General features: G+C 44.4%; 1 protein-coding gene across 6 annotated transcripts in view; it reads left to right on the forward strand.

Moving 5' to 3' along the window:
* Nucleotides 1-25,000, forward strand: part of LOC138963130 (uncharacterized) — an 87,627-nt gene that overhangs the window by 5,106 nt on the left and 57,521 nt on the right. Inside the window, exon 1 of one of the 6 annotated variants that reach the window (XM_070335152.1) lies at nucleotides 17,463-17,606. The exons of 4 other annotated variants lie outside the window; for them this stretch is intronic. The gene's annotated coding sequence lies outside the window, so the exon portion shown is untranslated. Of the gene's footprint in view, nucleotides 1-17,462; nucleotides 17,607-25,000 lie in introns of those variants that run through there. One more of the 6 variants, XM_070335151.1, reaches the window with a different exon arrangement.

Consider the following 25,000-nt stretch of genomic DNA (forward strand, 5'->3'; position numbering starts at 1 on the left):
TCTGAACTGGGTGTGTGCGGATATGAATCTTTCTAATTTTATTTATTTTCATGTGTGTTTTTTCTGTTCACCTCCGCTTTCACTTCGGCGATTTTATTGTACAATGTCTTTGATTCAGGCTGCTTTTTATGGACAAAAATAAAGAACAGAATATCATGTCTGGAGTAAATTTGTAAAACCCAAAATAGTTTTCATTGAAACCTTTCTTTCGTTTTCGTCCGTGGGAGGCTATTTCTGTTTAGATAATGCGTTGCAGGAAAGTGATATTATGACACCGGGAGGTATTTTGAGACAACGAGGAGGCAGCTGTATTTCACAGCTTGTTATTTTTTTTTTTTTTTTTTTTTTTTGGGGGGGGGGGGGTTTGTTCTCGGGTTGTTTGAGTTTTTGAAATAAAAGGAGTGCCTAACGTATCTGTATTACGTTGAATGTAGCAGTAATTTAGGAGTTTCTCAGGCAACACACCTTTTCATTGATACTTTACTCGTATGGCAATGCTCACTTCCTGTGACCTATTTATATTTAAAGTTAATGTTATGACTTCAGTAGGCATGCACTGAAAGGGTACGATACATAAAAAAATCATAAAGCACCGCAAGCTCACATGCATAGAAGTAGTAATAGTGGGTATGTGTGTGTGTGTGCGTGGGTGCGTGCGTACAGACCTACGCTTGCGTGCGTACGTGCGTGTGTTTGTGTGTGTGTGTGTGTGTGCAGTGCGTGCGTGCGTGCGAGCAGTTCGTGCGTGCGTTCGTGCGTGCGTGTGCGTGCGTGAGTGTGCGTGAGTGTGCGTGCGTACGTGAATGCGTGCGTACGTGTGTGCGTGCGTGTGAGTGAGTGTGTTTGTATCTGTGTCTGTGTGTGTGTGTGTGTGTGTCTATGCCTCTTTGTCTGTGTGTCTCTATGTGTTTGTTTGTTTGTTTGTTTAACGCCCAGCCGACCACGAAGGGCCATATCAGGGCGGTGCTGCTTTGACATATAACGTGCGCCACACACAAGACAGAAGTCGCAGCACAGGCTTCATGTCTCACCCAGTCACATTATTCTGACACCGGACCAACCAGTCCTAGCACTAACCCCATAATGCCAGACGCCAGGCGGAGCAGCCACTAGATTGCCAATTTGAAAGTCTTAGGTATGACCCGGCCGGGGTTCGAACCCACGACCTCCCGATCACGGGGCGGACGCCTTACCACTAGGCCAACCGTGCCGGTGTGTCTCTATGTGTGTTCTGTCCTGAGTTTGGTGCCTTCTCACAAAGGGTTCTCACACGGCCCCGCCACAACATTCCCTGTTCAATCCGTGTCTGAATTTCGTTCTCTTGTCACACTTACCGAGTTTACAGACACTCCAGGGTCTATGGTCGCATCGTTGGGCTACTCTCTAAAAATGACACTGCGGATTATTAGGCCCAAAAAAAAATAGTCTGTTTACGGTAACCCGACCGACCCTATTTTTTTCGCGCGACCCTAGACTTTTTTTTGGCATTTGGGAAAAAAAAAAAAAAAAATTGGGGTTTTTTTGCAAAATAACGTAAAAATATGGTTTTTTGGAATGGGAAAAAAAAAAAAAAATCCCGACCTACCGACCCTATTTTTTGGGCCTATGTTACCGTAAACAGACCTCTTTTTTTTTGGCCTTAGCAACGTTTTGTGACGGGCACACTGGCCCAGTGGTTACGACGATTGGCCCCATGAGGCGGGTTGCGTGTTGGAACACCGGCCGACCCTGGAGGGTTAAGGGTGGAGATTTGTCCGATGTCCCAGGTCAGCTTAAGTGCAGATGGATCTGCTAGTGCATTATCTCTTTTTGTGTGTACACGCAAGCACAAGACCAAGTGCGCACGGAAAGGACCCCGTAATCCATGTAAGAGTTCGTTGGGTTATAGAAGCACGAAAATACGGGAGGGATCGGGAGGGAACCGTAATGGAACGTAAATGATCGTTAACGGAACTGCTTTGAACGGTAGGGTCGGTAGGGACGGTTGAGTTTGGGCTGCATGTTCAAAATGTTAGCCGTTCCCCTCCCGATCAGAATGAACGGTAATGGAACCTTAACCCATCGGTAACGGAACGCTTGGATCGTTAAAGGAACTTAAAACAACGGTAACGCAACGGTAGCGCTCTCACATACTGAGTTGTCATACCCACATTCCACACAACCGTTCGACCTTGGTCCCGTTCCCGTACCGACCAAGGACGGCTGCCACTATGGTCAGACGCTGCTTAAAGATGCCAAAAAACGGATGTTTGCGCAGCGTTCCATTGTTGTGGCAGCCGTCCTTGGTCGGTACGGGAACGGGACCTAGAACGGTTGTGTGGAATGGGGGTATTACTCCCAACTTTAGTGATTGCCGACGATCTGCAAACGCACAGACAACACACGCGCGCTTTGGCACTGAATTTCCATAAGAACTCTTTGCGAAGTATTTGCAACGTCAGCTTTGGGCCAGGGCCGGACCAAATGAGTTGTAAGGGGGGGTTCCTCCTTTTTTTTTTGGGGGGGGGGGGCAAATCAGCGAATTCAGGTAAGGAGGCCCACGTATAAGCCTGGCTTGATATGAGATAGTGATCCGAATAGTTCACGAGAAGCGTGCCTTTAACGGTTACATAGCTGTCTGTTTTGTGTTTTACTCTCTTGAGAGCTCTGTGTTGTTCAGATCTGTTCTGATTGCGTCTGTGAATAATTCGGTTACAGTGTTAAAATCCAGGACCTCGTGTTTATTATACGCGACATCCATCAGACGAGTTGGTTACATTGTGATTCTGGTGGGAATTACGATATCACGGCTCACAAATTTTAACCGACATTTACACATAGACTTACTCCCGCCATTTGCGACTTACCACGTATATAGATCTACACACGTACAGACACTCACGCAAGCTTATCACACGGTGGGGCAAATTGGTACAGAGGAGGTGACCCTGTCGGCCAAATGCGAACATAACGTGAACAAACCGATTTCTATCAGCCCGCCGTAGCCCGTAGCCCGGGCAGAGGTACTCCGTCTTCAGTACGTAAATACGAAAACTTCAACTCCCAAAGCGAAAATTTCCGACGAAAAAAGTCAGACGAGGTAATCGGATTAGTTTTGGTACCAACTGGTTGCTTTAGAACAATTCTTCGTCTGCTTGAAGTCGACGGATGCTATTTATTAAACCAGCAGATGAAGTTTTCATGAATTATTGAGGGAAGGAAATGTCTGAGACAGGCCCACTTAAGTCGACCAAACGAACCACGTGAAAACAATTTTGAGGTTCCCCAGGTGCGATTAGTATCTGAGGGTGAATATATTATAAGAGCGGATTGAGCGGTTGGAGCAGGCATCATACGTTATTTGTATTTTTGGCTGGCGCGGTCTCGGAGGAACACTGACTGTCTTGATCTGTGTAAAATGTCATATTATGGTAAACAAAAATGACATTTATATATCGATCGATTTTCTTGAGAATGTATAAAAAGGATTTTTGTCTGGAAAGGTATTTGCTTTGGTTGCCTAGGAAATTCCAAGTTAAATTAGCAAAATTTAGAACAAGTAATCATAAGTTGCCAATACATCAGCACAGATTTTTTAATGCCCCTAGAAATGAAAGATTGTGTGATATGTGCGATAAAAATGAATTAGGTGATGAGTTACACTATTTGTTCATTTGTACCGACGAAAGCATAGTGTCTGAAAGAAGAAAATTAATTAGTCCCAATTACCGATCTCACCCAAATTTTTTTAAATATGAACAGTTAATGAATTGTAAATCTAAGATAAAACTAATGAAGCTAGCAAGATTTGTAGCCCATGTTATGATTTTGGTATGTTAGCGTTACATCTAGTTTCTTTATTGGTATGTATAAATGTATGTAATGCATGCTTTTGTTTTGTTTTGTGTCTTTATAAAAGATGCACGGCATAATGGTATTGCCAATTTATTTCGGCTGTATATTATCGTTGTCCGCTTAATGTATACATATTATCTGTCTGATTTCTTACCTGATTTTGTTAAACCTATTTTATTTTATTTTTGTTTGTATGTATGGAAGTGTATATTGCCAATTTAATTTGGTTGCATAGTATTGTTGTATTTGTCCGCTCAATTTGTATACATATATTAACTGTCTGATTTGAATTGTTACCTTTTTTTTGTTAAAGTTATATCTTTGTTTCAAAGCCCTCTGGGCCCAAAACAATAAAATACTTGACTTGACTTGACTTGACTTGGTTATTTTGTGCAATTGAACGCAAATAAGCGTACTCTTTTGTTGTCTCGGTTAGCCGCCTAAATATGACCTTTTTTTAACTATGGCTTCAAAGAGGTTAAATCCAATATTCAATCTATTCAAAATGAGTGTGTTACATGAATCTTCTTCTACGATCCTGTAAAACAAACACTCTCAGTGTCACCTAATGGTGAAAGTTATGCATGCCACCCCGTTTTTACCTTACAACGTTTTAAGGGGCTCCGCTCACCTATGTAACTTCAGCAGGACCGACGACGCACTGCAGATTATCCCAGCCCGCTACACGTTGCATGAAAGAAAAACAGGTCAAGTATTCGTCATAATCCCTATCGCGGCATAAATAATAGGCCGTGCGTCGTCTGTGTCGCTGAAACTGCGCAGGTATATTCTGCCCGGAAGCAGCCAGCTTGACACCGCATTTGCGGGTATGCGTTCAAAACTACGCGTCGTAAAAGATTCGCCAGATGCTTTTGACCTTTGTGATGAGGACGCTTATTGTAAAACCAGTTATATGACTGGCAAGGCCAATCATTCCCCTGCAATACTCACCAAACAGATTGACTTTTACATACGGTAGTGTCTGTACAAAATCAAATTCGCAAAAGCAAGGTTCCCTATCTGGCGAAACAACTCATAATATCGACGAACTTGTCATAAATCGACTAAGCTATGGGCTCATCTAGGAGCTACTCGTGCCCGAAATAGTCTCACGCGAGACTTGTCAAAATTTCGTAAACAAAGCATTTTTTTTTTTGTATTTGTAATGGGGGACTCTTTAGCGTAGACTTTTCTTCTCTTTTTTTTGTGGCCGTTTCGGATTCATTTTATTCTCCAAACTGTTGCACTTCAATTGAAATAGCGAATATGTATATATTTTTTTTTTTTTTTTTTTTTTTTTACGGATGTATAGATACATAATTGACCGTAGGTAAATTAGCGTAGGTAAATGCCAACACTGTGATGTGGCCGCAGAGACGTGGCTAGATTGGAAGACTACTGTCTTTACTCTCTTGCTACCAATTACAGCATCGGAAAGATGACGAATATTAGCGTGCAGTACAGCAGTACCTGCGATGTGTGGACCCTCCCATGAGAGGACACCTCCCTTAAAAGGACATCTTCTCTTGTCCCTTTTTATATTATCTATATTTTCATATTATCTCTCCCTGTCATGAAAGGCCACCTGGAATGTAGGGACACTTTTGGTTGGTCCCAAGGGTGTCCTTTCATCGCAGGTACCATTGTGATCGACTGCTATACCCCGCATGGATGGGTCATTTAAGACCACTGGATCTATTTATAACTCAGTATCTGAGACTCAAATAGACTGCTTCGGATGTCTCAGACACTCTGATTGGGTAGTTGTCAAATGTGCTGACGGACCCGTTTCTGTAACAAATTTCCCGAGAGAGTTGCACGGTACGAGTTAAAAGACGAAAAGCATAGTTTCAGGTCTTTTTTTCGAGGGTCGCGTGTAGCAGATTGAAGAAGACAAACCGTCAACTTCCTCAAAAGCTGCAATTAGTTCACGCTGTCGTTTTCTTTGGAGTTCATGACACAAATCCCAAACAACCCTCTGCCAAGCTGCGAATACAGGAACATATATTGCTTGAAGTAAACTATACGTAACATATAACAAGACAAGCAAGGAAATATTACCTTCACCTTTTTCTTCTCTCTATAGTAGACTCAAGTCCTCAACACACAGCTATTACCCCCTCCCCCACCCCCTCCTCCCACCCCAAGCCCCATACCCACCCCTTTCCACAGCTCCCTGCAGCTCAAATTAAGAATCGTAAATCCCAGGCTTTTCGTCATGCGCACGGTTCTGCAAAAAGAACATTAACTAGAAGTAATAATGTCGGAGTATCTAATATCTAGTATTTATTAGCATTATTGATCCTATCAATGATGTAAGTGGGGGGAGAGGGGGGGATTTTTATTCGAAACATGCGTGTCAATACAGTCACGAAATCTTGTCAGGTTCTGCGTATCTATATGAATCCCTCTTTGAATCTGTTTCTGTCTTTGTCTCTGTTACACGACACTTGAGATTGCCATAAGTTCTCAACGGCGTATAGTTGTGTTCTTTTATTCTACGTCGCCCGTCTTCGCAGCAGCAGAAAACAACTCGTCAAATTGAGTTCGAGGATTTATTTAGCATTCCATACATACAACTGCACATCTCACAGAACTCAAATAGAAGCTTTTTAACATTCAAATCGCGCTGGCATATATAGTAAATACTCAATCTCGAGAATATTCCAGACCGAACATGATACAACTACATTATATACGAACCGTCTATGGACTAGAACAGTGACGTTCTCTGTGACGTACATCAAAAGCGCCACGCACTTAATCCGAACGAACGCCACGAACTCACACTACAAACAGCGTGGTAAACAACTTGTTTTGACAGGACTAGAAAGTTCACCTGCATTCTCGTCCAAGCATAAATATTGTGTTTACAAAATATAATATCGGTACTTTCCCACAAAGTACAAATAAGTCAACTACATGCAACACACAAAACTGAACCAAAGCTCAGCAACGGTAGCGTTTCCTAACAGTCTCTCTTTCTATCTCTCTACCTCTCTCGCTCTTGTTTTGGGGTTTGTGTATGCACTATGTTTGTGTTCCTTATAGGATATTCCATGCGCCAGTTTCATGTGTCTGAACATTGTAAAGATCAATTCATTCATTACTACAATTAAACATACATATTTCCAACCATCTCTCTCTCTCTGTCTCTGTCTCTGTCTCTGTCTCTGTCTCTCTCTCTCTCTCTCTCTCTCTCTCTCTCTCTCTCTCTCTCTCTCTCTCTCAGACAGCTTCAAAAAAATTATATGTCGCACATAATGCAACTAAACATGTGCTGAATGGTTCATCAATTCATTTAAAATGTATGTGCATGTTAAACAAAATTATAATAATATGCGGATCTAAATTAAGTTATGTTAAAAATTGACACTTGGAAATTGTACTTAAAATGCAGCATGACAATTTATTTTTTAAATTTGTATCTGTATATACAGTTATAATGTATTAAGTTTGATGTGATAGTTCTTTGATTATATTGTTTTCTGTTCTTGTTGACCCTATATTAGGGCGAGGGCTGGATGTAAAAAAGCAATATTCTTGCTTATCTATTACCCTCGATAATAAAGATTTTGTCTTGTCTTGTCTTGTCTTGTCTTGTCTCTCTCTCTCTCTCTCTCTCTCTCTCTCTCTCTCTCTCTCTCTCTCTCTCTCTCTCTCTCTCTCTCTCTCTCTCTCTCTCTCTCTCTCTCTCGGGTCAGATGGGAAGACAAGGGTTGCAGACAATTAAGGAAGTCGGCTCCCAATGGAGGCCCTCTGTATATAGGACGGACAAGATGAGGAGTACTGATTGATGGTGAATACTACTCAGAACAGTGTATATACTTTGTTACTTTGGCGTAGATAGGTTTTAAAGGTAGGCACCATGCGCTAGTACTCCTGGTCTTTGTGCTTAATCATTCAATGTTTGCATTATGTTTGCTTTTAGTTATGCGCTATAGAAAATAAATAATTAATATGTAAATCGCCGTGAGCTCTTGTGAGAAGGGGCGATTAATATAATGTCCATTATTATTATTATTATTATTATTATTATTATTATTATTATTATTATAAATAAATGTACACGGTATAATTCTCTTGTGAGGAAACTTTAACTACAACAACATAATGCGCGACGCTCACAGTGTTTGATCACACAGCCCCCACCCACCCCCCCACACGTGTCTGTTGGGGTAGGGGGGCACACACTCTCATGCACGCAGCACACACACACACACACACACACGCACACATATACACACACACACACACACATACACACACACATACACACACCAACAGACACCACCTGCACACACACACACACACACACACATATACACACACACACACACATACACACACACACACACACATACACACACACACACACACACACACACACACACACACACACACACACACACACACACACGAACCACACACACACCCAACCCTATTCATTTCCAGAAAGGAAAGGAACCTCCCCTATTTGTCTCCTTTGATGCAGCGAACATGCTACCAATCAGATCTTCTCAATCGACACGAAACTGGCCTCTTCATTCCCAACCTCTAATCCCACTTTGTCAGCTCCGCTATCTTATTTCGACCCTATAGTATCGCCTAAGGTGCCATACCCCGAGAAAGGGAGCGAGTAAAATATCACTCACCGTCAGTTCCTGCCAGGGCCGACAATTCAGGCATTCACAGTTCTTACCCTTCCCCCCGTGTGAAAAGAATTGCTCGGCTGTAAGATCGATCCCTTTCTCGAAAGTGGCGGAAGCTTTTGTCGGGAGTTACGAGGTAAAAGAATTCGTCGTTGATTCGAGAGGCTTGGGGATTGAGCGCATTGACTTCTGAGTCGATTTTGAGTGGTAAGAGCTCAGGGGTCTTGACTTTTGATTGGTAAGAGCTCAGGGGTCTTGACTTTTAATTGGTAAGAGCTCAGGGGTCTTGACTTTTGATTGGAAAGGCCGTGGTTAAGGTTAGAGAGGTCCTTCCGTTTGTATTTAATTTGAGTGCGGGTTTTGCACCTGGTACAATCCGGGTTCTATTAAGACGTAGGTCATGAATCAAACCCCAGGTACGCAGAGAAATAACCAGAACGGTAGTGTACATTATTCGGCAACAGAAGCGCGCTACACACTGATTTTGTTGTCGTTTTGAAACTGTTGAACGATACAAACCTTTCAGTTCTATATCTGAAAAAGAACAACAGATTCAGGCAGGGCATTGTACTAGCTGTTCGGTGAATGCATGTTTTGTACATTGAGGTTTGTTTCAGCTTTTCAGAAACTGTGTAACTTGATCTGGTGTATTTAAGATTTCGGTTGCAGTTCAAAGATACACAGGGCCGGACCCAGGGGGGGGGGGGGGGGGGTTCCAGGGGTTCCGGAACCCCACCCCTGGAAAAAGCATGTACCTTGCTTTGAGTGTTTTTTGTGTGGTTTTTTTTTAAATAAATTCGCTGATTTTCCCCCCAAACAAAGGAGGAACCCCACCCCCCCCCCCCCCCCCTTACAACTCATTTGGTCTGGCCCTGATACACCTTTGGTTTCAATCACGATTGATTTCGTCCCGGCACCATAATATGCAGTTGATGAAGAGGTAAAAAAACATTCAACGTAAAAAATATACACTCGCCGTTTAGCCAGCAAGATATCCCGCACGAATCTGATTTTTGTTTTGAGATATCGTGTCTGGTTGTACAAAATTGCGAAAACGACGAAAATATCCCTTACGGCAGTGTGCGCGAGTGCGGTGCGTTCCTTTGGTTTAAAGATAAGTTTATTTAACAAAAGTTACAATCATGACATGTATAAAAAATACACAGATAACAGCAATAAACTAGAAGCGTTCCTTTCGCGAGGTATACGTAATGCACAGCTTTGGCAAAGTGTATCACTGTATGTCAAATTCGAATCAGTTCAATTGTTATTGCCCTAAGCACCAATACCTTCAAATGTTGCATTGTATCACGTGTTGCTATGACTTGGATCGCGCGTTGAGCCTATCTATAACGACTACCCGACCGAAATTGGTCGTTATACACAGGTGGTCTCTGTGAAAAGAAGAGTTATATAGAAATAAAATATGGGTGGGGGGATCCTTTGGAGTGTACGTAGTGGGCATGTGGTCGTCATCGAGAGGTGGTCACCAGGGCACGTTCCTCTGTATGCAATCGAATGAGAAATGAGGTGCGAGCAGGTGTGAACCTTTAAGAGATGCTGCAGATGAGGAGAGCGGGTCGTTCCTTCTTATTCTTATTTTTATCCTTCTTCGTTCATGGGCTGAAGCTCACACGTTCACTCATGTTTTAGCACGAGTGGGGTTTTACGTGTATGACTGCCGTGTTTACCCCGCCATTCAGACAGTCATACGCCGCGTGTTGGGGAGGCATGTGTGTGTTTTCGTGTTTCTAGAACCCATCGAATTCTGACATGGGTTACAGGATCTTTTCCGTGCGCAGTTGGTCTTGTGCTTGCGTGTACACACGAAGGGGGGGTAAGGAACTAGCGGGTCTGTACATACGTTGACCTGGGAGAACGGAAAAATCTCCACCCTTAACCCACCCGCCGGGATTCGAATCCCCGCGACCTTCCGAATAGGAAGCCGATGTCTTATCCACTGGGCCACTGCGCCCGTCGAGCAGATCGTGTAATTACAGTGAAGGGAAGGCGGTGATTTCTGGTTCAACTGGCGCTACGGGAGAAGGCCCACACTTCGCAACGGAGACCTCACAGACCCACTCTTCGTAAATAAATAGCGCGTGCTGAGAAAGTTCTTGCCAGATTCGCCATTTAAAACTTTTAGTTGCGGGTAAAGTAAAGGTTAGACAGACAGATCAGGACTGTGTCCTCTTTTCTTCTCTCTAAAGCGACATGTTCTTTTAATTATTACACGCACGAACAGTCTTTCCAGTGAAAACAGTTCTTCCATGCTCACTACACAGGGCCGGACCAAGTTCGTTTGAGGGGGGGGGGGGGGGGGTTCCAACTGAAGGCAGGGGTCCAAAGTCCACTTTTTTTTTCTCTGAGAGGTACATTGGATGGCCAGGGGGGGGGGGGGGGTCCGGAACCCCAGGAACCCCCCCCCCCCCCCCCCAGATCCAGCCCTGCTACATCGATCAGGTATGAACAGGTTTTTACCGGAAAGGTTTTTACACAATCCTGAAGAAGTCAGCTACAGGCTGACGGACATTTGATGAAGGATTTACCAAAACTGGTTCCTGTCGTGTTTTCTCTTTTGTTGTTGAGGTTTTGCATGGTAATCAATCAATCAATCAATGAGGCTTATATCGCGCATATTCCGTGGGTACAGTTCTAGGCGCTCTGCAGTGATGCCGTGTGAGATGAAATTTTATACGGCCAGTAATTGCAGCCATTTCGGCGCATATTTACCTTTCACGGCCTATTATTCCAAGTCACACGGGTATAGGTAGACAATTATTAACTGTGCCTAAGCAATTTTTGCCAGGAAAGACCCTTTTGTCAATCGTGGGATCTTTAACGTGCACACCCAATGTAGTGTACACGGGGGGGAGTTCGGACACCGAAGAGAGTCTGCACACAAATTTGACTCTGAAATAAATTTCCGCCGAACCTGGGATCGAACTCACGCTGACAGCGGCCAACTGAATACAAATCATTCGCGCTACCAACTGAGCTATATCCCCGCCCCGGTAAGAGACCATGCCTTCACTGAGACTCAGCACGAACATCAACCTCCTGACTTCTTTCTGAGAAGGGTGGTGCATTTCTTATCTTGACACCGGTGTCAGTTACAAAATACCTACTCTGCGCAGAATTGAGTCAAGCTGTTCATTTTTGGTATGTATCCAAGTCAAGGGATCCTAGTTAACATCTTGGAAAGATCTGAGATGGTGAGCCGAATCGTTTACACGGGAAAGATTGTGCCTTTAACCCAGTTCAGGTAACAGATAACACTTATCGCAGGTAAGTATTGCAAACCGAGAAAGTTGTTGCCACATTCGCCACTCCAAGCTGTCATGTGAATGGTAAATTTATGTTCAGGTAGAGAGGTCAGGCCTGCGCAGTGTTCCAACGCGACATTTTGTTGTACACAATAACGCGTGACCTTACACGTATCTTGCTGCGCACATTTAATGCAGAGAAATGAATGCTGCTGGGATATATTTTCTGTGGCACATTTGCCAAAATTGCCATAAAAGTTTCGGCAATTTTCGGAAGTTTTCGGCAGTCTTTGGCGTCAACTTTCCACCACCGTGTCGTGTTTTTCCTTTCGTCACTCTCAGTCGCAAAGGAGGCACAACGATTTGTGTAGGTTCTGTAGATTTATTAACAGCTGGAACAACGGTGACAATATCTCTCAGCACAGGGTAAGAAAGAACAAGTGCAAGACTGGTAAAGAACAACAATACGTGTGCGCAGCCCTACTTATATAGTTAATGGACATACGAGAATATTCGGGAAACATCGACACTAATCTGGTTAGATCTACACAGTTCCATCTGTCCGATGAGCGTCTACGCTTACGTCATGAGTGACTGCGCACTTAATCAAAGTAAGTTCTATAATGTTCTATATCCTTCCATTCGATTCCAGTGGTATCTAGCGATCTCCACAACACCTCCCCACCTAAACTGATGCTACTCCTCAAGCATCAACAGCAAAGTCTCTCTGTGGGTTTGCGTGTTCTCTTTGACCGTCTTGGATTGTCTGGTCCATACTCTGGAACGGATGGAGTACCTTTGGGTTTGGTCTGTCTCCGAGTTTGTGGCACAGTTTCCAAGATCTCCATGGGGTGATCTGTTACAAGTTCAGAAACAGTGTCCACTTCCTCACCAGGTTCATTGTCTTCCTCAGTGGTGTAGCGTGGCTGTAGCTGTTCCCAGTGTCGTCTCCATACTGGACCATGAGGAATGACCATGACGTTGAAGCAGCGAGTACCCAGAGACTTCTTGATGACTGCTGGTACCCATCGGGGTTGTTTGTCTCGGCGAGGTCCATGGTACAGAGCATACACAGGATCTCCGGCCTTGTACTGTCTGGTTACCTTGACGACAGCTTTCAAGTCTGGAGTCATCTGAGACTTGGATGCCTCCTTGTGGATTTGTCTGTAGTTCCTTTCTGCAGCCGTGAGAGTCTTGGACACGTTGGCGATTGGGCGCTCGCTTCCATCTGGATAGCGATGAAATAGGACTGCTCCAATTCCAACGTTGGACGCGTCACAAGCTAGTCCCAAAGTCTTGTTTGGATCGAAGTGTACCAGAACTTGATCCGAGGAAAGCACATTTTCCAACTGTTCAAATGCTGCCTGTTCCTCATCTCCCCACTTCCAGGGGTTCGCCTTCTTCGTCAGGCGGTAGAGCGGCTCTGCCATGCTGGCCAGGTTAGGGATGAACTTCCCGTAAAACTGAACTGAGCCCAAGAAAGACTTCAAGCTTGAGACGTCCGTAGGGGCTGGCATTTTCAAAACTGCCTCGACCTTCGATCCTTTGGAGATCCCTTCGGCCGATAAGGTATGTCCAAGGTATTCCACACAGGCTTGTGCGAACTCGCACTTTTCACGACGACATCTGAGTCCTTTGTCGTTCAGACGAGTGAGCAAACGTTCCAGGTTGCTCAGGTGGTCGTTGGCGTCCTTCCCGCTGACGAGTATATCATCTTGGAAGACGGCAACACCAGGTAGATCACAGGTCAGGTTTTCCATGATCTCTTGAAAGTAACCAGGTGCTGACTTTATCCCGAAAGGAAGTCGTTGCTGCAGGAGTACCCCACGGTGAGTGCTGAGGGCTAGCCTGCGTTGACTCTCTGGTGCCAGCTTGATCTGGTTGTAGGCATCAGCAAGATCGATCTTGGTGTATCCGAATCCACCTCCTAGCTTCTGCATCAGTTCCTCTGGGAGTGGCATTGGATGACGGTGATCTTCAAGCTGATCATTGATGCCCACTGAGTAGTCACCACAGATCCGTAGCTTGGGCTTCAGGGTGCCCGAGGTTTGTGCCTTACGAATTGGTACCACTGGCGTTCCGTATTCGTTGAACTGGACTGGCTTCCAGACTCCTTTGGCGATGCCTTCTTCGTAGCCTTTGGCGAGGTCATCACGAAGAGCGAAAGGTACCGGACGTGCCTTGTGAAAAACCGGCTTCGCATCAGACTTGAACTTCACGTCCAGTTCGAAGTCCTTGAGACATCCCAATTCTTGTTTGAAGAGATTTGGGAATTTATCAGACAGTCTGTGACAATCTCGTTGCAGGGCAGCATAAGGCGCGTTGGAGGTCGCTGGATGCGTAGGTTTTGCACCCTCACTCTTTGCGTGACTCTCTATGCTCCTCAGTCCTAGAGCATTGTCCACAGAAATTCCCAGAGTCTGGATTGCGTTGCGTCCTAGCAGATTCAGATGAGGGATCTTGGTGACGATGTACGGAATTGAGCTTTGCTTACCAGTCACTGGATCCTTGGTTTGGCCCATGAAAGTTCCCAGCACGGGCAGGTCGTGCTTGCTGGCAGACTCGTAACGATGTGTGACGTCATCCAGCTTCGGTTTTCCTAGTTGTCTCCAGACCGGAAGAGAAACAAAATTTCCTGTAGTTGCGGTGTCCAGTTCCATGGTGAACTGTCGGTCCTGGATTGTTATGGGTACATCCAACCTAGGAGTATCTTGGGGAACTTCACCGAGGATCGCGTTGACAAGCTCTGCTTTCGTGACTCTCTTCACGGAAGCCTGGGAATGTCGTTCCCGATTCTGATGTTGCTTTTTTCTACAGACAGCTTCCAAATGTCCTGTGACGTCACAGTATCGGCATTTGGCTTCTTTGTAGGGGCAGTCTGTTGCTTTGTGGGCCTTTCCACATCGGTAGCACTTCCTGTCTGTGGAATTAGACTGCTTGTGGTTCTTTCGTGGACCCGTAGTCTTGTTCTGGTGGACCTTGTTGACTGGCATGGTCTTGGAACCGTAGACAGTTTCCTTGGCAACCTTCGCTGCGTCTTCAGTCTCAATCGCGACTTGGACAGCACGTGCGAAATCCAGCTCTGTGTCCTTGATCTTGAATAGAGCCTTTAAGACAGCCTCATTGTTGACAGAACATATGAATCTCTGTCTCAGAGCTTCGTCTTGTGGGTTTTTGATCGAAGGAAAGTCACAGGTAGCGGCGTCTTGGCGTATGCGCGCTGCTAACTCCTGGAGAGTTTCGCCTGGCTTCCGTTTCATGTCACTCCAGAACTTGAAACGTTCTCGCACTATGAAGAGTTTCGGGTCGAACTGTTCTTTCATGAATTTGACAATTTCGTCCATTGTCAAACTGTTGATGTCCTTGGGCGGATTTTGCTGAGTAGCCAGATTTGCCAGTTGTTTGTAGACCGTAGCAGTCTGATTCGTCAAGAAAACTTGAGCCTTGCGCTGCTCCGGCACGGAGTTGGCGACCACAAACGTGCAAAATCTTGACCAGTAGTCAGGCCACAGTTCCGATGTTGCATCAAACGCAACAAAAGATGGGATTGCAGCTGCCTGTGTAGTAATGGGAAAACGTAGATTCGAAGCACTCGGATCGTCGTAGCTTTCCTCCCTGGCAGAAGCTGCGGCACCACTGAACACTTTCATCATCATCTCCATCTGGTGCATTTGTTGCTCCATATCTTCCTTGTGCTGGCGTTGCTGTTGCTCCAACTGCTCCCTTAGAAGCGTTATTAGCTGCTCTGTTTCCGTCATTTTGCAGTAATAAGTCACTCCGAATAGACAAGGGAAGTAACTGTCGGCGACGCCAGTTGTCGTGTTTTTCCTTTCGTCACTCTCAGTCGCAAAGGAGGCACAACGATTTGTGTAGGTTCTGTAGATTTATTAACAGCTGGAACAACGGTGACAATATCTCTCAGCACAGGGTAAGAAAGAACAAGTGCAAGACTGGTAAAGAACAACAATACGTGTGCGCAGCCCTACTTATATAGTTAATGGACATACGAGAATATTCGGGAAACATCGACACTAATCTGGTTAGATCTACACAGTTCCATCTGTCCGATGAGCGTCTACGCTTACGTCATGAGTGACTGCGCACTTAATCAAAGTAAGTTCTATAATGTTCTATATCCTTCCATTCGATTCCAGTGGTATCTAGCGATCTCCACAACAACCGGCAATTCTGTTAAGACAACATTTTGAACACCGAAGCAAACTAGAAGTTAAAAAGGTAACATTTATTGCAAACTGAGATATATACAAGTTATAAAGTTAACTTCTAGTTGACTTTCCAAGGTGTTAAAAATGGTAAAACGATGGCTAAAGTTGTCGGCGGAAATACTCTGTTAAGCCCACTGCCGACGAGTAAAAACATCCCCGAGAGATTTGGTCAAAAATAAGCATAAAAAGTTCACGTGACAGACACACTATACGGTCAGTTTGCTATTTTTATAAATAAGTCTCCTTATGCAAGACTTGACCGACATAGTAATTCGGATTTTTGCTTGACTATTCTCAGCCAAAATGATCAGTCGTGTTAAGACTTTATTCGTTAAATGACCGTTGGCCGATGGTATCAAATCAGTGAATGCCGTCTATGGTGTTCTCGTTCAAACTTCAAAACAAGATATGTTACAGATTTGCGTCACAGTGACAAACATGTTTTGCAAAGTAATTACGCAGTTACGACACGGAAGCCGGCAGAACTTGTAAAGTTCGAAACTTACTCGTGTTGCGTTCTTGTTAGAAAATATGTAGGTCTTACATAGCTTCACATCTTTAGCCTACATCTGTGGTGGCTTTAAAATCCGTTGCTAATGCTGTTACCAAACACAGACTCTGTATACTCTGTTCCTGAATAACAACACTTTGTCAAATGCCCATTGCAGGAGATAATCGTCGCGATATAACCTTCGTGGTTGAAAACGACGTTAAACACCAAATAAAGAAAGAAAGCAGGAGATAGAGTGTGCGATCGAACACTTTGCAAATTTTGATGATAAACTCAAACAGTTTAAGAGCTCTTACCGAATTGCTACATTTACTCGCAGATTTTTCTGGCCGTCAGTGGGAATGGAAATTGAATTTCATTTACTCGCAGCTTATCTCGCTCTCTGTTTGAAAGGAAAAACGATGAGTGCAGTTATTGTCCGCCGCGAGTCTGTTTTCGGGATCAGGCTACCTCCTCTGTGGGGACAGTGTATGACTTAACCGTACAGTGTCCCAGCTCTTGTGTATTTGCATACCACTCAGGAAGTGTTTGCGTGCTGTTGAAAACTAACACCCGGTAGCATTTTTTCGCCCACCATGTCATACGCACAGGCATTGCAATCAATGTGGGGATTATTTTTTCTCTCTCAGAAAGGGCTGTTTTATCCTATGTTTGGTTCTTTTTCCACGTACCACCTGATCGCCCCGCAACCCCCCCCCCCCTCCTCCCTCCCTCCCCCCACCACCACCACCGCCACCAAACACACACACATATACACGCACACACACACACACACAAACACACACATACACACACACACACACACACACACACACACACACACACACACACACACACACACTCCAACACAAACACACACACATAGGCCTACACCCATACACATGTACGTATTCCAATGCCTATGGCACGAAAAAATGAGTGTCATAATGTTCGGAACAATGGAATGCAATGCTGCCGTTGGAGTTCGATATATCAAATGTTAAGTATTGCACGATCTGGAGACGGGACAGTGCATTGTATACATGTACGTTTTAGCACATGTATATTGTATGCAGACGATCTATTGTTATCAGGCCTCCGTCTGTTGAAGTCTTGGCATTGAGTTCGTCTCGTTCAGGTCTGTTGGTCTGTTTGTTCTATTGAGCAATGAGTGAGTGAGTTAGTGAGTGAGTGAGTGATTTAGTGAGTGAGTGAGTGAGTGAGTGAGTGAGTGATTTAGTGAGTGAGTGAGTGGATGGGTGAGTGAGTGGATGGGTGGTTGGGTGGGTTGGTTCATAGGTGTTTAGTCAGTTAGTATGAGTGTGTGTCTGTTTTTCTATATGTCTGTACTTCAACCTTACGTACGTGTGTGTGCGTGTGCGAGTGCGAGTGTGGCGTGAGTGTGTGTGCGCGCGCGTGTGTGTGTGTGTGTGTGTGTGTGTGTGTGTCTGTGTTTGTGTGTGTGTGTGTGTGTGTGTGTATGTATGTGTGTGTGGATGTATGTGTGTGTGTGTGTGTGTGTGTGGATGTAAGTGTGTGTGTGTGTGTGTGGGGGGGGGGGGGTGTGTGTCTGTGTGTGTGTGTGTGTGTGTGTGTGTCTGTGTGTGTGTGTGTGTGTGTGGATGTATGTGTGTGTGTGTGTGTGTGTGGGTGGGTGTCTGTCTGTCTGTCTGTATGTTTCTGTGTCTGTAGACTATCATTCTACATACATTGAAGCGAATGCACACCAAACTTTAACACAAACAGTTCTATTTAATGAATTTTGTGGTCAAATGACTTGAAGAGAAAAACGGTGAATTTTATGGTAGCTCCTACACTTAATCCATCAAATAAGTTCCACTCGGGGCGGTTTAACATTATGGAAGGAAGCTACTACAGATATGGATCCTGCATCACATTGTGCAACCCTCTCTTGTTTTTTAACATTACATAACGTATCCTCATTAGATTAGTCCCTCTCATGGTCGAGGGTTGGATGTACAAAAGCACTGCATTACCCTCGTTAATAAATAATGTGTCTTGCCTTGTTCTGGCTGGTCTCTCTCTCTCTCCCTCCCTCTCTCTCTCTCTCTCTCTCTCTCTCTCTCTCTCTCTCTCTCTCTCTCTCTCTCTCTCTCTCTTTACATACACATACTCGTTTCAAGTATGTATTGTAGTAGAACTAGTTGTAAGAAAGGACCATTTGCTATTATTATCCTTCCGTAATAAAGTTTTCGAGTTCGATTTCTCCGTCTCTTGCTCTCTCTTTCTCTGCCCCCCCCCCTCTCTCTCCCTCTCTCTCTCTCTCTCTCTCTCTCTCTCTCTCTCTCTCTCTCTCTCTCTCTCTCTCTCTCTCTCTCTCTCTCTCTCTCTCTCTCTCTCTCTCTCTCTCTCTCTCTCTCTCTCTCTGGATACTTTCAGGTGGGGATCTGTTACACGACACTTGAGATTGCCACAAGTTCTCAAACGTCGTATAGTTGTGTTCTTTTATTCTACGTCGCCCGTCTTCGCAGCAGCAGAAAACAACTCGTCAAATTGAGTTCGAGGATTTATTCAGCATTCAATACATACAACTGCACAACGTAGCAGAACTCAAATAGAAGCTTTTTTAACATTCAAATCGCGCTGGCATATATAGTAAATACTCAATCTCGAGAATATTCCAGACCGAACACGATACAACTACATTATACGAGCCGTGCATGGACTAAACTAGCGACATTCTCTATGACGTACATCAAAAAGCGCCGACGCACTTAATCCGAACGAACGCCACGAACTCACGACTAAAACAGCATGGTAAACAACTTGTTTTGACAGGACTAGAAAGTTCACCTGCATTCTCGTCCAAGCATAAATATTGTGTTTACAAAATATAATATCGGTACTTTCCCACAAAGTACAAATAAGTCAACTACATGCAACACACAAAACTGAACCAAAGCTCAGCAACGGTAGCGTTTCCTAACATTACCCCCAACACCAGAAGAAATTTACCTAATTTCTTTCAATCATTGAAACGCTACCTGTACACATATTATGTATACATAACAGATTGAAATCCAGGTATGTACATTAATCTGTTGGAGAATGAACACCGTTTTACTCAAATACTCGGCTGAGAAAATCTGCTCCAACATTGTCTGAACCTTTGATCGATTCCACTCGCATATCAAAGTTCTGCAAGTACATCACCCACCTCATGATACGATTATTCACAAACTTCGCAGAGTTCAGGTAGGTGAGGGGTTTGTGATCAGTCTGAAGCACGAATTTCACCCCTTGGAGGTAGAGTTCAAATTTTTTGATTCCCCACACGATGGCTAAACACTCTTTCTCCATGGTCGAGTAATTCTTCTCGGCTCCTGACAGCTTCTTGCTGGCATAGCTGACCGGAAACGGTTTACCTCCATGCTCTTGCATCAGCATGGCGCCGATCCCTTCGTCCGATGCGTCTGTACGCAAGATGAACTCTTTGGCAGTATCAGGAAGGCGTAGCACCGGGTCTCGTGACATCAGGTCGCGCACGGTCTGGTATGCCTTCTCCTGAGCTGGTCCCCAGAGTATTCGGTTGGGGCATCCTTTCCGGGTCATGTCCGACAAAGGCGCCGTTATGGCGGCGAAGTTTGGAATGAACTCTCTGTAGTACCCAGCCAATCCAAGGAAGGATCGCACCTGCTTCTTGGTTTCAGGATGTGGCGCATTGAGGATCTTGGTGACGTTTTCCAACAAAAGCCCCTTCTGCTGGTCTTCCGTCAGGTCAGGTCCTAACTTGACGTCATCCACTCCCTCTTTCTTGTAGAGGTCTCCCAACTCCAGTAGTTCCTCACCGTCGAACTCGTCTAGTTTGGCTGGTTCTTCCACACTTGCTGCGACCTGTACTGCTTCCGGAGGTCTCTCCACATACAGTTTCAGGAGGTTAGCGTGGTAGATCTTGGACTTCTTGCCGACATTCACCTTGTAGTCGTTGATCCCTACCACGGCCTCAACCTCGTATGGGCCTTTCCACTGCATCAGTAGTTTGTTGTGATCAGTGGGAAGCAGTATCAGCACTTTGTTACCTGGTGTAAACTTCCTGTTTACGGCTTTGCGGTCGTAGTAGTGCTTTCCACTATCCTGAGACTTTCTCAAGTTTTCTCTCGCAATCTCGAGAGTCTCCTCCAGTTTCTCTCGCAACTCGAACACGTACTGGTAACTGTTCTTCACTTCAGGTGTGCCCACATCTTTCGTCCACAATTCCTTTAGTATCTGCATCGGGCCTCTCACGGTCCGCCCGTACATCAGCTCGAACGGGGAGAATCCAGTGGACTCTTGTGGCACCTCCCTGTATGCAAATAGCAAGGCATTGATGTAGCGATGCCACTGCCTTGGCTGCTCACTGCATAGTTTCTTCAGCATTGAATTTTTCGACCAGCCCATTGCACATCGGGTGATAGGGTGTCGTAGTCAAGTGACGAATGCTCAGCAGCCTGTTGACCTCTTCCATGCATTCAGAGACAAACTGTGTCCCCAGGTCTGTGAGGATCTCTTCAGGAACCCCAATTCTGCTGAAAATGTCCACAAGTGCCTCGGCAACAGTCTCGGTGTCAATTTTCTTCAGAGGCACGGCTTCTGGGTACCTGGTTGCATAGTCTACCAGGGTCAGTACCCAACGATGACCCGCTTCACTTGGCGGTTTGATCTCGCCGATGAGGTCAATGGCCACCCTCTTGAAAGGTCGGTCGATCAAAGGCATCTTCTGCAACGGCACTTTCGGGACCCTTCCTCGAGGTATGGTTTTCTGGCAAATATCGCACGATCGGCAGAATCGAGTCACATCTGCATGCAGTCCTGGCCAGTAAAACGCAGCCTGGATTCTGTCCGATGTCTTCTTGACCCCCAGGTGACCTCCCATAATAGAGTTGTGGGCCACCTCCATCACCTGGCGCCTAAGTGGTTGAGGCACCAGAACTTGACGTAATGGCTTCCCACCGTTGACTCTCGCGTGCTGGAACACTCTGTACAGAATCTTGGCCTTTACTTCAAAGTGCACAGTGCCTTCGCCCTTAGTCATCTCCTTGACAGGACGACTCCTGTACTTTGTTAAGGTCGAATCAGCTTCCTGTAGCTGAATCAGCTGATCCCTGTCCACGACAGCAGTTGCAGAGCTGTTGGTGACCCTGAGTGGCGTAGTTGTTTTGTCCTTCTTCGCCTGGGCTCTGGTCGTCACAGCGCTTACAACCTGCGGCTGGTCGCGGCGATGCACAGTTGCTCTGTCATCTCGTAACAGTTCGCTGATAGCTTCATTCGCGAATGGCAGTGGGTCTTCCTCCTCAACAGCAGGCTGAGCTGCGCCCATTCTCCATTCGACATCAGGGTCATCAGGACGTCTCGCACCCCCAATGTTCCCAATTAATAGATCGTACAAGGGCTTCTTCAGGCAGACGGCCTCAACTTCTCCGGTGAAGTCTGGAGTATCGATCTGGTCCTTCCCGTCAGTGAATGCTGGAAGTTTCGATGCCCTGTGTAGCATTTGCTGCTGGTTATCTCTTTGGCGTGGTGCCTCGTGCTCATTTTGAACACGCACCATTTCTGTCTGAAGCTCTAAGCGCTTCATCTCCATTTTTATTTGGAGCTCTAAGCGTTTCAGCTCCATTTTCCTTTCTTCACGCTGTGCTTCTCTTTCTCTTTCTTCACGCTCACGCTGCGCTTGTCGTTCTTCACGCTCACGCTGCGCTTGTCTTTCTTCACGATGCGCTTGTCTTTCTTTTTCTTCTCGCTCACGCTGCGCTTGTCTTTCTTTTTCTTCTCGCTCACGCTGCGCTTGTCTTTCTTCACGCTGCGCCAGCAGTCGTGTCTGGGACTCGACGAACTCCGTCAACTGCTTGCCTTTTAGTCCCAGTTCAATTCCTTTTGCCCAGAACTCAGCCATTCTGGTCTTTTCCGGTGCGTTCGTCTGTATTATTTCACAGCCACGAACGTAGACGAATGTAGTCTTCTAAAAGAACACAGTCTCTACTGCACCTCCGATGCTTCTCTCATCGCTGTTCACCTTCGTAGACGCAGGCTGCCACCCTCCTCGTCTAACGTGACGGCGCACTCTGCTCACGATACGTACACGACGTACCCCAGTCGTATTTCGTAGTATTAATGCACTAGCTCCGCGACGAAGTCCGTCTCGTCCAAACGGCAGCTAACCTCTGTAATCCCGATACACTCCGGCGTCGCTCACCGTACCGATCGAGCTGCGGCGATTACCAAACTCTTCACCAGTCACACCGAATCCACGGTTCCGTAGTCTCAATACTGATCCCTCAGGATACACCCGATTGATGACTACCTCCTGTGACTGTCTTGACACTGGTCCTTGTTACTGGAAAACCCTTGGCGTTAAACGTAGATCCTTGGCTTGGCCCCCAATTGTTACACGACACTTGAGATTGCCACAAGTTCTCAAACGTCGTATAGTTGTGTTCTTTTATTCTACGTCGCCCGTCTTCGCAGCAGCAGAAAACAACTCGTCAAATTGAGTTCGAGGATTTATTCAGCATTCAATACATACAACTGCACAACGTAGCAGAACTCAAATAGAAGCTTTTTTAACATTCAAATCGCGCTGGCATATATAGTAAATACTCAATCTCGAGAATATTCCAGACCGAACACGATACAACTACATTATACGAGCCGTGCATGGACTAAACTAGCGACATTCTCTATGACGTACATCAAAAAGCGCCGACGCACTTAATCCGAACGAACGCCACGAACTCACGACTAAAACAGCATGGTAAACAACTTGTTTTGACAGGACTAGAAAGTTCACCTGCATTCTCGTCCAAGCATAAATATTGTGTTTACAAAATATAATATCGGTACTTTCCCACAAAGTACAAATAAGTCAACTACATGCAACACACAAAACTGAACCAAAGCTCAGCAACGGTAGCGTTTCCTAACACTCTCTCTCTCTCTCTCTCTCTCTCTCTCTCTCTCTCTCTCTCTCTCTCTCTAATTACAGGCCTATTTCAATCCTATCACCACTTTCAAAACCCTTGGATAAACATATATATAAACATGCCCTAGCACATTTTGATAAAAACAATTTATTCCATCCAAATCAATCTGGTTTTCGCAAAAAGCACTCATGTCATACAGCTCTTATAAATCTAATTGATCAATGGCTAACCAACATAAATTCCAACAAATTTTCTGCAGCACTGTTTGTGGATTTTGCAAAGGCGTTCGATGTTATTGATCATTCTCTTCTCATCAGGAAATTGTCAATATATGGCATGCAATGCACCACCATTAATATTCTTGAATCTTTTCTTTTAAATAGAAAACAAATTACATTTACTAATGCATCATATTCAAATGAAAGTACTTTGAAATATGGGGTCCCACAGGGATCTGTTTTAGGCCCATTATTGTTCTCCATTTATGTCAATGATTTACCACTTTGCATAAGACACTACTATTCATTCTAGTCACCATTCCATAAATTATTTGTCAAAAACTCTCCAAGAAAGCATTGATGCACTCTTGAATTGGTCAGAGTTAAACCATATGTCTCTTAACCATACAAAAACAAAATGTATGCTAATAACCACAAGACAGAAACGACACAATCTATTATCGAGCATTCCACCTCTTTATATTAATAATCAAGTATTGGAAGAAGTGTCTTACCATAAAGTCCTTGGTGTAAAGATTGATAATAATTTATCATGGCATGATCACATTGATTACATCTGTAAGATTGCTTCCCAAAAAATATATCAGTTATCAAAAATAAAACATTTCTTGAATTTCAACTCGCGAAAGATTTTTTTTTACAATCACATCTTGTCAAATATTGATTATGCATCCACTCTATGGGATTGTGCAAGTGCTAATGTTTTGAAACCTTTAGCCAGTCTTCACAGAAGAGCAGTTAAGCTTATAATGCTAAAAAATCACACTCCTTCAGAATCTGATTATAAAAATTTGCAAGTATTACCATTTCAAAAAAGATTAATGTATAATAAAGGTGTTATGATGCATAACGTGATGTCAGGATATGCACCGGAGACATTACGTGATAATTTTATTTTGAACTATAACAGACTAAAAATCATAACACCGACTCCACGTATTGACCTTTTCAAATCAAGCCTTCTTTATTCAGGTGCGGTCCTATGGAACTCACTGCCTATTTTTCTTAAGCATAAAACAAACACAGACAGCTTCAAAAAAAATTATATGTCGCACATAATGCAACTAAACATGTGCTGAATGGTTCATCAATTCATTTAAAATGTATGTGCATGTTAAACAAAATTATAATAATATGCAGATCTAAATTAAGTTATGTTAAAAATTGACACTTGGAAATTGTACTTAAAATGCAGCATGACAATTTATTTTTTAAATTTGTATCTGTATATACAGTTATAATGTATTAAGTTTGATGTGATAGTTCTTTGATTATATTGTTTTCTGTTCTTGTTGACCCTATATTAGGGCGAGGGCTGGATGTAAAAAAGCAATATTCTTGCTTATCTATTACCCTTGATAATAAAGATTTTGTCT

Source organism: Littorina saxatilis, linkage group LG3 (genome assembly GCF_037325665.1).
Source record: "Littorina saxatilis isolate snail1 linkage group LG3, US_GU_Lsax_2.0, whole genome shotgun sequence".
Lineage (NCBI taxonomy): Eukaryota > Metazoa > Mollusca > Gastropoda > Littorinimorpha > Littorinidae > Littorina > Littorina saxatilis.